The following is a 13,341-nucleotide window of genomic DNA, read 5'->3' as shown; positions in this document are numbered from 1 at the left end:
CAACAGTGAGAGGCCCGTGTACCACAAAAAAAAAAAAAAAAAAAAGGATACCATTTACAATAGCACAAAAAATAAGATATCTAGGAATAAATCCAACACAAATATTTAAGAAACTTCATGTTGAACGCTATAAAATCTTATGGAAATATATGTAAAAACACCTAAGTAAATGAAGAATATACTGTATGAATGAAGAAGTTCCATCTTTTCCATTAAAGTTGTCAATCTTCCCCAAACTCTAAAGATTCAATAAAAATCCAAATAACCTCTTTAACTAACTCAACTTTAAATGAAAGAGCAAAGTGCCAAAGATAGACAAGTTACTTCTAAAGAAGGAAGTAGAAAGTCTTGTCCTATCATAGATCAAGACATATCATAAACCTATAGTTGGGACTTCCCTAGTGGTGCAGCGGTTAGGAATCCGCCTGCCAATGCAGGGGACATGGGTTCGATCCCTGGTCCAGGAAGATCCCACATGCCGTGGAGCAACTGAGCCCATGCACCACAACTATTGAGCCTGCGCTCTAGAGCCCACGAGCCACAACTACTGAGCCTGGGCACCACACCTACTGAAGCCCGCACGCCTAGAGCCCGTGCTCCGCAACAAGAGAAGCCACCACAATAAGAAGCCCGCGCACCGCAACAAAGAGTAGCCCCCACTCACCCCAACTAGAAAAAGCCTGTGGGCAGCAACGAAGACCCAACGCAGCCAAAAATAAATAAATAAATAAAATTAATTAATTAATTTTAAAAAATGCTATAGTTATTAAGACAATACAGAACTTGCAGAGATAGACAAACTAACAAATAGAACAGAAAAGAGAACCCAGAAACCCAGAAACAGATATTTGGCAAAGCTAGCATTGCAGACGAGTGGAGAAAATGATGGATTTCTCAGTATGAAAAGAGCTGGGATAATACATAAGGGGAAAATAAAAGAAATTAGATCCTTATCTCACCCAATATGTGTTATGTATATTTCTGTATGTGTATACAATTACAGTTACATTAGGGACATGTAAAAAAATGTGAAAGGTAACTCTGAAAATTTCTGAAGGAAAATATCGATAAGTTTAATTATATTTAAGAATGTTTATCAAAAACCTACAGCTGACCTACAGATCAATAAAAAAAGACAAACTAATAGACAAATGAGCAGAAGATGTGAACAGGCATTTCATAGGAAAGAAAACATGAACTGGCCAATAATGTGAAAATACACTCAATTTCAAAAGTAGATATGAAAATGAAAATTATAACCACAATGAGATATAATTTTGTACCCAACAGACTGAGAAAAATGCAAAAGTTGATTAAGACCAAATACTGGCAAGAATGTGGAGAAACAGAAAGTTTATTAGCTGGAATGTAAATTACTTCAACCAGTTTGGTTAACATTTTGGTATTATCTAGTAGCTGTAAGTCTACAATGTAGCAATTCAGCTCCTGGTAGAGAAACTCTTGCACCAACAGACTTGTACAGAAAAATTATATTACCACTATTTATATTAGCAAAAAGTGGAAATAATCCAATGAACCAGTAGAATAGAGTTTTTAAAATGGTGTGTCTATACAATGAAATATTATACAATAATAAAAATGAATCAACTGTATATCAACATGGATGTATTCCAAAAACACTGCTGAGTAAAAACTGGAAGTCTCGGATGAATGATGAATATACCTTACGATTTTGTTATTACAAGGGTTAAAAACAGGCAAAACAAAATAATACATTTAAGTTACAGAGAAATTGAGTACAACTATAAATATAAGGGGATAATTTAAAACTTCTTTTTCATACATCAGGACCAGATAGTTCAAAGTTTTAAAAATTATTCTAAACCATAGAAAAAGACCTGAAAGCTACACATTTGATTGCATAAAGCCAGCAAAATCTTAATCTGATTTTTTAAAAAACAGTACAATGAAAGAAAATATAGAATGACCTCACTTAAGATTACTAGTGCAAAAATTCTGAATAAAATCTTAGGAAATAGAGTATTTTGGAATAACAAAAGAAAAATGTATTACAACCAAGTAGGGTTATTCCAGGGATACAGGGCTGGTTCAATATTAAGAAATCTGTCAACATAATTCATTGCACCAGCAAATTAATGAAGAAAATGCTTATATAAATAGATGATTAAAAGCCATCTGAAAAAGGTGAGCAGTCATTCCAAATATAAACTCTACCTAAAATCTTATTAGAAGATGTACTACTAGCATAGGCTAGCTTATCTTACAAAGAGCCCCAAACCTCAGTGGCTTCACATAATAAATTATTTCTCATCACATCATAATCCAGTGTGGGTCAGCAATGCAGCTCTCCTACAGACAGTTATTCAGAGACCCAGGATATTTCCATCAGTGGCTCTGCCATCTTCGAGGACCTCAGAATTCTCCACCAAGTCCTTTGCATCTGAATGGCAGAGAAGGGAAGACAGAGTGGAGAACCACATGGCAGGCTGAGGTAAGACCGGAAGTGTGGTAAATCTTTTCCACCCACATTCTTTTGACCAAAATTCAGTTAGACGGACCTGAATCATAATACCTACTATCACCATTATTTACACCATTATTTACTCGTTTTGGAGGTTGTAACAAGTGCAGTAAGAAAAGGAAACAACATAAAATTGAAAGAGAAATTAAATTATCTTTTGCTGATAACCTATTTAGAGACTGCAAGATAATGCTTTTAAAAAGAGCATACTACATTAGAATGGGTATCATCAGAAAATCTACAAACAACAAATGCTGGAGAGGGTGTGGAGAAAAGGGAGCCTTCTTGCACTGTTGGTGGGAATGTAAATTGATACAGCCACTATGGCGAACAGTATGGAGGTTCCTTAAAAAACTAAAAATAGAATTACCATATGACCCAGCAATCCCACTACTGGGCATACACCCAGAGAAAACCATAATTCAAGAAGACACATGCACCCCAATGCTCACTGCAGCACTATTTACAGTAGCCAGGTCATGGAAACAACCTAAATGCCCATCGACAGATGAATGGATAAAGAAGATGTGGTACATATATACAATGGAATATTACTCAGCCATAAAAAGGAACGAAATTGGGTCATTTGCAGAGACGTGGATGGACCTAGAGACTGTCATACAGAGTGAAGTAAGTCAGAAAGAGAAAAACAAATATCATATATTAACGCATATATGTGGAATCTAGAAAAATGGTACAGTTGAACCGGTTTGCAAGGCAGAAATAGAGACACAGATGTAGAGAACAAACATATGGACACCAAGGGGGGAAAGCGGCGGGTGGTGGGGTGGTGGTGGTGGGATGCATTGGGAGACTGGGATTGACATGTACACACCAATATGTATAAAATAGTTAACTAATAAGAATCTGCTGTATAAAAAAATAAAATTATTAAAAAGTTTTTTTAAAAAGAGCATACTACAAAAAATTTTTAAAAAAGAAAAAAAAAGGGACTTCCCTGGCAGTCCAGTGGTTAAGACTCCACCCCACCTCCAATGCAGGGGTTGTGGGTTCGATTTCTGATTGATCTCACATGCCACGGGGCACGGCCAAACAAAGAAAAAAAGCATACTAGAATTAATAAGATAATTCAGTAATGTGGCTGGACACAAGATAAATAAAACAGACAGAGACACATACATATACAAATTAGTACCTGCATGCATAGAAATATAGTACAAAGAGTACAGAAGCTCTCTTAATTCACTTCTCTTTAAATGACCCTTGGGACTTATGAGGCTCTCAATTTCATCTGTAAAACCTACAGATTATTAGCTACAGCACGATAAATGTTCTCACCTTGTGAAATAACCATTTATTCCACTTTCACCAGTTGACTGTACACTTACTAATATCCAGTTGTGCTTGCTCCTAAACATTTTTACGACAGTTGTACTATTATTATAAATAAGTAATTTAAAGAAATATTACTGAATCCAATAAACAATAATGTGAAAAGGATGAATTGTTTTTATGAAAACTAAGTTGTCTGCTTTAGAAAGATTAAACAAAGTTACAAAAAATGCTGTTGGTTTGGGTGTGACAATTATAAAAGATTAAGGGGAAGGTGTAAGATTCTGTATTTCTATTTTTCTCCAAGTATTTTAAAGTTCTTGATCCATGGTAGAGAAATCCAAACTGGAAACTGTACAGGATGCATTATGAATGTGGTTTATGCCATATTATGGCATCCAAATCACTGGACCAATCCTTAAAGAACTTTGTCCTACATAACAATATGGATCAATGAATACACACACACACACACACGTTTTTTGTTAAAATATGTAAAATAGGTATGTTGTATTAGTCAGGATAGGCTAGGCTATGTTGCATTAAAACAAACAAACCAAAAAACAAATAAAACCCCTTAAATCTCAGAACTTAAAATCATAAGCTCTTCACCTGGGTGGCCTAACTGTCTTCTATACAATGGCCCAGCATTCTAGCTACATTGGTCTTTTGGTACTTCCGCATCAACACATACTTCCACAACCAATATGGCAGGGAAGATAACGTGGGGAATCATGCTCCAACTCCTCAGTGCTTCCATGCAAAGTGAAACACATCAGTTCCACTCATATTTTCACTGGCCAGGATTAGTCAGATGGCTGTGTATAATTTTAAGAGACAAGAAAGTATAATCTTGCAAACTTGGAAGGAGACAGGGACTGGATATTGTTGAACAGTGATATCTATTACCTAAGTTTCATTTTCTAGGATTTCTCAATCTTGCCAATGTAAAAACAAAACACTGTGATAGATTGTATTACTGATCAAAACATTTGCTGCCCTTCGTGTTGGAATATTACTTATCTCCATCCCACTGACGTCAGGCTTGGTATTGTGACTTGAAGGGCCCTTCCCCGTGGGAGGATTATGCATCCTTGACACTTCAGTGTCAGATATGGGCTTGTGCTTTGCTCTGGCTTAAGAACATAAGGGGGGGAGGGGTGTGACATGGGGCACTTCTTTGTAGAAGCTTTATGAGCCAGAAGACGCTGTCCCTTGATTCCTTTCTCTCTACGCCAAGGCTGCAATGTGCCTGACAGCAGTTACTCCATTAGCCTGGGTCCCAGGGTGAAGATGATGTGAAGGAGATGCTGCCAGCTTGTGGTGGGCACGTAGAGTGAGCAGAAAATTATTTGTTGTTCTATACTACCAAGAGTTCAGCTTGCCACTGCGGCATAATTGACCCTAAGCTGCATAACAGACACACTATTCTTACTGCATCGGTAAGAATGCTTATAGGAATAGCCAGAGAGAAGTGAAAATGAAAAAAACATATATTCCATTTCTAACACTGATAAAAGTACAGAATACTTAAGGCTAAATTTGACAAGACAGGTTTAAGACATATGATAAAATTTACAAAATATTATTGAAGGATACAAAACATGTTAATTTCCCCCAAATTACTGTATAAATCTAATGTAATTCTAATCATAATCCCGATGGGTTTCTTTTTATTTGATGAAAGCATTTTAAAGTTCATGTGGAATAATAAAATTGACCTACAATGTTACTGCCAGGATTAAATGAGCTGAAATATGTAAAGTGCTTAGGACAGTATTTGGCACAGATATGCCCAATGAATGTTACCTAACTTGGTTATTTGGAAAAATAATTAGATCATTAGAATGGAGAGTCTCAAAATGTATCTTAGTACAAGCAAGATTTTAACATAGCCTCTAAAGGAAAATAAAATCAGACTCCTACCTTAATCCATATTCAAAAATAAATTCCATATGAATTAAAAGCAAAAGGTGAAAAACTATTGTAGAATAAAATTTGAGAATAACTTTATACACTAGGAGTCAGGGAAACATTTTCAACTGACACAGTAAGCCAGAGAGTTGTAAAGGAAAAGAGACATTTATTTAAAATGTTTAGGTCAAAGATACCATAAACAAAAGAAAAATATTACAACAGATTGTGGGAAATATTTCTAATGCATAAGACAAAGGTTAATATCTATAGTATATAACAAGCACCTACAAATTTATAGGAAGAAGGAAAACTCGGTAGAAAAATGAGCAAAGACTGTGTGAACAAGCATTTCCAGAAAAGCAAATCTAAATGATAAATAAACATGAAAAGTTGCTTAATCTTACTAGCAATCAGGAAGACACAAACTAAAGCGACAATGAGCCATCACTTCTAACCCATCAGATCAATTTTGTTGGCAGAAATACGAATTTATACATTCTGAATCACTGTTTTCTTTTAGAAAATGTCTCAAAACCCTTTAACAAATACAGTGGCAAAGGAATTACTTTGTATTCCAAGTAATCACACACAAACCACAGTATTTTGAAATTTCAGATTCTCAGGGGATATATTTTGAAACGACTGATTCCTGTTGCTCTTTGTATTTCCCACACTGTACGTCTCTCTCAGCTCCAAACAAAGAATTCTGCTACGACTTGTGGTCACTGGACAGTGTCTTTTGACTTCATTACCACTCTGAGCCAGGACCCCAAGGAAGCCCCAGCAACACACCCCTGAACGCCCAACCCATGCAAGTTGCGGCTGTCTGCACCTGACTCCTCACCTAGTTTCTCACAGCCCCTGGCAGTGCTAGGGTCAAGGCAACCTTGATATAGGAAATAAATTAGACCCATGTTAATCGTGCCCTGAGGCTAATTCTACCCAGTCCCCATCAGACCTTTGAAACACCATCCATCATTTACTGAGCTTACAGTACTCTGGAGATGGCATGGAGAGTGAAATCAGGGAGCAGGTGAGCATGGAGGGGGGCAGGCAAGCTGAAAGGCTATTACAATGTTCCTAAAGAAAGATGAAAACTTCAAAAGGATATATCAGCTCCCAAAAGATGGTGAATGGGGTTTGCAGACTAAAAAGCTTTGAAAAAGACAAGGAGAGGCACATGTGCAAACAAGTGCAACAATGTGTTACAGATGCAGTGAAACAAGTATGTATATGTGATGGGGCACAAAGGGTCCCCTCTCCCAGGAAGGGGGAGGGCGCTGGGGCAGAGCACAGTCAGGCAAAATGTCACAGAGGAAGTGACGCTGAGCTGAGACAGTGCAATAGAGCATTCCAGAAAGAGGGGAAAACAGGAATAAAAGTGCAGGGGCATGAAAGCAGTGACATTTTCAGAGAATTGCAAGTAATTTAATATGACTACCGTAAAGGATTTAAGAATAAGGTTGGCAGTCAGATCACCGAAGGCCTGTTTGCCATTGGACAGAGTCTGGAATTAATCCTGAAGGGCAGGAACCAGGAGCAAGTGAAGGGCTTTAAGGAGGGAAGCCACAGATTTGAATTTTAGGGGACAAAGCATCCTTGGCAGCAGTAGAGAAGATGTTTTGGAATAAAGCAAGGAGTTCTTGTGGCTCAGGCGTCGGGTAATTACTTCCGTTAACTATGATACCCTATTGCTCAGGAGATTTCACTGAGATATTTTAGAGGGAATACTTTCCTTTCTCGCTGATGTAAAGATACCTAAGTAGAATGATAAACAAGGTCTTTCTTTTCCCATCTAAACTCCATTGTGTAAACTTAGTTGTACACTCTAATTTAATAAATGGAGTGAGGCTGAATGGCCTTTGGCATCAATCCCAGACACTAAAACAGTGAGAAAACAACAAAACATGGAACATAATATCTGTCCATAAATCCAATTGTATGGTTAGGGCTACGGAGCATTTTAAGAGTTATGATTTCCCTGGCCAAGTACCAAAAAAACATACCTTCAAAAATCAGAACAGCCATTTGGCATCCAACCATGCTGACAGGATGAAAAATGTTGAGTAAATAGCCTACGTGTAATTCACCACTCTTGAAGAAGTAAAGGAAGGGTGTTTTCTAAGGCTTCAAAATGACATATTTTACTAAGTAATAACATGGTCATGAAAAAAGCCAAGAGAAAACTTCCCAGCTCACTTAGAAAATGGAGTCACTCAATTTTCTTCAAAATGATAAATAGATATATTCTGTCATATAAAAGAATGTCTCAGATCTGGTGCATTCACAGTGGTTATCTCTGCTCTCCATTCCCTTCTTTTTGCCTTTTGTTGTTTTCTAATTTTCTGCAGTGAGCATGCATTGCTTCCAGAAAGAAAAACAGTGAAATAAACCAATCATACAATCAGAGTGACTTAGGCTGTCTTTTTCAGCTTTCTGATTCCAAATAAGATTAATGTAAATTGCTTCTGAGATAACCTTCTAGTGTGCTTTGAATATAGGCAAATTTTCTCTCAAGTCTTTGTCTTCAAGGAATAAATTTTTGAATTTTCAAAAATACAAAAACTTCCCCTCTCAATTATTCATGCCAGTGGAGGGGAACACTGACACTAGTATTCAAAAACAGCGTCCAAGTAGAAAACAACAAGCATATGGCTATAATATACTAGGCTTTGTAAGGCACTGTACAATGTTTCTGGCAGATATGCCTTCTGAATTAAATTTTTAGTTAATATTAAAATGATTCTATGCTCCTACACGTGGGCTGGCAAATGAAGGGTGAAAGAAACAGGTCTAGAATTTAAAATTCATTGCATATAATCTACAAGATGCATGCTCCACAGGCAAATGAATAAAGACCCTCTATGCTGAAAATACAAACCGCTTCCTAAAAACACAGACCTGAAACAGGGCTATGAAAGCATGGAAAAATGGAACGCTAACCTCAGCTGTGTCTGATGCAACGCAGATGTAAAACAAAACTCCTGGATTCAAAAGAGTCAACTTTAGTAAGTACTACCAAAACCCAGCTTTTCATAATCAGAGGACACTCTTTTAAAAGCAGCTCCAACTGAAATCATAGTCAGCAAAGTACTTCAGAAGAAATATGAAACATCTCTTAGGGTTAAAGAGAAGCGTCTGTCAAATAAACTCGATGTAATGTATTCCTCCATCTCTTAACACTTATAAAGGGACTTGCAAAGAAAAATGTGTAAATAGGATTTATCTTAAATTAAGCACATTGAACCTTTCCCAACACTGTAAGAATTCAGATAGTTTAAAAAGGATCTGGATGTACTCTTTATAATTTGTAGATTCTTTTCAGGTCCTCTGAAACACAGTAACTTGCTTCCTAGTCGAGATTTGTACTCTATTGCCAAACCTTGTAGGGGAGCAATTTCTGAAATTTACACTTAATACAACATTCTAAGTTTTAGGTAACTTGAAGAGAATATGTCTTACAAACTTTCCACACCCATTGAATTACTTTCCCTCCCATATCTCTCAGACAATGGGGCCCTCATTCTTCTACCCTGAACGCGGAGGGAAAACCATCACCACCGACCCTTGCCGCCAGCCCCTCTCCAAATCCCCCCATTCTGATTTCAAAGCTCTGCAGAATCCATCTGGCTGAGAAGAAGTGGCCACAGAGGCTGGGAGGGAGAGAGGCCAAGTGGGCCTGGCCAGAATTGGTAGCTGGCGGGGGAGAGGAAGGCTGGGCACATCACACACACACACACACACTCCTGATGTTAGAGGTTGTCAGAACTGTAGACTTTGCGGTGGGATGCCAGTTTTTGTTGAGTCTAGCCCTGGGGGAAAGGGCATAACTGTAACCAGACAAGGATTTAGGGCCTTGGCTTACCGTCCTGAGCTTTCAGGTTGGGCTCCAGGCCCAGGAGGGTGCTTCTGGAAACGTCTCCAAATAAGTTATCTTGGATCGCCCATATCTACCTCCAGCCTATTTCCCAACCATATTAGTCAGTCTCACCTATTAGGCACAAGTATCCATTCATCCATTTTTCCCCCACTTTTCATTTAATAAACATTTATTGAGTGCCTTCTATGTGCAAGGTACAGATATGATAATGTGTGAGACATCGCCCCTGACTGTAGGAGCTTGTGGGAGAGAAACAGATAGATGTGGCCACAGATCAACACAACTGAGTGCTAGAGGTTATGGCGAAGGGCACATAGGTTGCATGAGGGCAAAAAGGAGAGAATTAACTTCTCTGCCCCATGCACTCCTCTGCTACTGTTACCTGCTCGGGCCCCGAGCCCCCTGAACTCACTCGTCTTCCCTTCACAAACCCCTGCCACTGTGTCCCTTGGAACATGCAACCAAACTTCCCGGTATTTTTTACTTTGCTACAAGATCTTTGCACGTCTCAGCCCTGGCTAAAACCTAGCTTTCTCAAAGATGATGCCACTTTCCTCAAACGCTTGTCCAGTGGTATCTGCTCTTTCTCCCACTTTCGCTGACTCACAGGGCAAGAAAATGTCGACGCGACCTCTTGCTGCCGACAGTTACTGCTGATTCTTAACATTATCACTCAACTACCTCTTCTCGAAGTGCAGCACCTGCTCTGCTCCACCCTTTCTCTTCTTTTGGAGGGAAGAGGATTCAACCAAAGTCATGGGGATTTTCAACTCGGCACGCTTTTACATCTCCTAATAACCAGCTCAGCTCGTTTGGCTGGACTCATTCGCATGCTTCTCAACCATGTTTCATCACCGGCCTGCAGTTTAGATGGGAGTTTTTTCTACATTCAACAACATACTTTCCACAAGTATTTCTGCCAGAGAGGCCTAAGAGTAAAGTCAAGAAAGACAACAAAAAGTAAAGTAAAATGGGGTACTTGTTCTCATACAAGGCACATAACAAGGCTTATTATTTAAAATGTGGGTATAGTAGGACCTACATCATACAGTAATTGAGGATTAACTGAAATGACATACGTAAAGAACTAAGAACAGGGCCTGACACATAACAGATGTTAACTATTATTATTGTATCCTCCAAACTATATAACATACACAAAGCTTAAGCAATGATATCAAACCATTCTAGAATCAAATCTAATCTAATTCTTCACATTACTTTAGCATACTCAACACTGTCTTGTATTAACTGATGCTATAATGATGTGTGAGCTGCTCAAAACGAGGTGATCTTTCTCCTTGCTTTTGCCTTCACATTGGTCACCAAAGGCCCATTTTTAAGACTTCGTGATTTTTTTAAGCTATTTTAAAACCACTTTCTAACCTCTCTTTGGAACTGTTTTCAACCCCTCAGCACTTTCTTCCCCTTTGGATTCTAAGACAGCAGTTTGCTTTTCCTTCTGCCTCTCTGACCATTTCTGTTTTGTCTCCGTGGCAGGCTCCCCTCCCTCTGGCTGCCCCTTACAGTCTATGTTTCTCAGGGTCATCCCTCCTTTTCGCTGCTTCTCAAAGTCTTTCCAAGATGCTGTGCCACCTTCATTTATACCTTTATCGTCTCTGCCTTGAACTACTGCAATGCTCTAGGTGGTATTCTGGTGTCTGGTTCCTCCTGATTGCATATATCCCTCATGCTGCCACCACAATAATTTTTTTTTTTTAATGTCAAGTGTTTATGACAAGGCCTCCATCATCCCCTGTTCCCTGTAAGAAAAAGCCCCAAACCTCAGCACACCATCCAAGGGCCCTTCACATCAGCTCTGACCAATCCCTCCAGTCTCATATCATCTTGGTCCACCTACTCACCCAGAACTCCAGCCACATGGAAACAGTCTTCAAACATGCCCTTCTTCAAATCCTCACCTTTCCAAGTTTCTTCTTCAAGTGCCGTCTTTCCCTGTTCCCAACCTGATCCAGCTCCTTTCTCTATTAAGCATTGACCACAGCGCATTTTAAATACCTGTTTATGCGTCTATTGCCCCAGGAAAACAAAAGCATCTCAAGTACAGGGAAATGGCTTTTTCTTCTCTTTAGCTCCAGAATCTAGTATCAAGCCAATGCTCAACAAATATTTAATGACTGGGCTTCCCTGGTGGCGCAGTGGTTGAGAGTCTGCCTGCCGATGAAGGGGACACGGGTTCGTGCCCCCGTCCGGGAAGATCTCACATGCCGCGGAGCGGCTGGGCCCGTGAGCCACGGCCGCTGAGCCTGAGCGTCTGGAGCCTGTGCTCCGCAACGGGAGAGGCCACAACAGTGAGAGGCCCGCGTACCAAAAAAAAAAAAAAAAAAAAATTAATGACTGAACTGTGAGCAATCAACAAACATTAAAAAAAACTTTTTTAAAAAGATGCAGTTTTAGAATGGATATATGTGTCTGTATAACTGAACCACTTCGCTGTACACCTGATACTAACACAACACTGTAAATCAACTACACCTCAACATAAAATAAAAATTAAATTAAAGAAATAAATAAAGATGCAGTTTTAAAATTTCTCCTTAGGTGGAACTGAAAGGAAAAGGATGCAAATGAAACACTCGATCTCAAATCTCAAGGTAAACATGGACATTCTGAAGAGTGAGAAGAAAACACATAAGGACAGCAGTGCACAATACTCAAAATGTGGATTATCGCAAAAGTTCAAGGTTGTGGAATCCATGACAGTATCTACTGTCATGCGCTGCCTAACACATACAACCCTGTGACCTCCCTCCTTAAAACCCTTCAATGTCTTTTTAAAGATAAAGCCTCATCCTTAATCTGGCACACAAGGGCCTCCACGATAAATCTGCCTCCATCTCCTAAGCCTCATCTCACACTCCTCTCTACCTTACTCACTGAAATTTAGCCACACAGGCCTTCTTTCCCACTTGAGCTTTTGCACAAGCAAATCTACCAGCAATGTCTTTCATATTCTCTCCTCTCTAATTCACTCTTATACCTTGACTGCCAGCCCAAGGATTCCTTAAATTAGCTCCATTACATGGTGACAACGCGTGAGTCCGTTTTATCACATCACATTTGGAAGGCAACAGAGTATAGTGTATGACTGTAACTATAATAGATTATGTGTCCTTGGTCATATCTATTTAAACTCTTTTATGTCTTGCTTTCAGCGCCTGTAAAACTGAGGTAAGTGTAGAACTCACTTCATAAGATTATTCAAAGAGTTAAAGGAGATAGTTCACGTACAGCACTTAGAATTGTGTTACAACATAGTAAAAGCCCTCAAAGGTCACTGATATCATACTTACTTAGTTGTCACCCTGCCCACCCCAAGAGTTCCTCTACTGCTGGAGCCCAGGAACCACACGAGCCTGTTCATTTCTGTATTCTTAGTCTCAGCCCGGAGTCCTGAACATAGCTGGCCTTCGATAAGTAATTTAAAAAAATAAAAGCAAACCGGCAAAAGCTTTGGCTTCCACATTTGCCTCACTAGCTGGATGACTGCACGCGAATCACTCATTCCACCTGGGCCTCGTTTGCCCTTATGAAAAACGTAATCTCGACCTCAAAGAGATTTTGGACGAACAGGGCGATGCATCCAGCAAAGTACACTGCCCATCTCCCAACGCCGCACAAGCGGTCGGGGCTGATAACGAACAGAGTGAACAACCGCGTCTCCCCTCCCCCGCCCTCCTCCAGCCCACACCCCCTTACGGCGCCCTCGGTCCCCGATCCCTCGGGA

The 13,341-nt window shown here is 39.4% G+C and overlaps 1 long non-coding RNA gene across 1 annotated transcript in view; it reads right to left on the bottom strand.

Annotated features, from left to right (window-relative positions):
- LOC117197465 (uncharacterized) overlaps window positions 1–13,328 on the bottom strand; it is a 44,927-nt gene extending 31,599 nt beyond the window's left edge. Inside the window, exons 1-2 of the long non-coding RNA XR_007473104.1 lie at window positions 13,314–13,328; window positions 59–11,875 (exon numbers count right to left, since the gene is read on the bottom strand). This is a non-coding gene — a long non-coding RNA (uncharacterized LOC117197465). The remainder of the gene's footprint in view (window positions 1–58; window positions 11,876–13,313) is intronic.
- Window positions 13,329–13,341: the final 13 nt, after the last annotated feature.

Source organism: Orcinus orca, chromosome 18, assembly GCF_937001465.1.
Source record: "Orcinus orca chromosome 18, mOrcOrc1.1, whole genome shotgun sequence".
NCBI lineage: Eukaryota > Metazoa > Chordata > Mammalia > Artiodactyla > Delphinidae > Orcinus > Orcinus orca.
The sequence above is the reverse complement of the archived record's forward strand: the minus strand, read 5'-3'. Positions and strand labels throughout refer to the sequence as shown.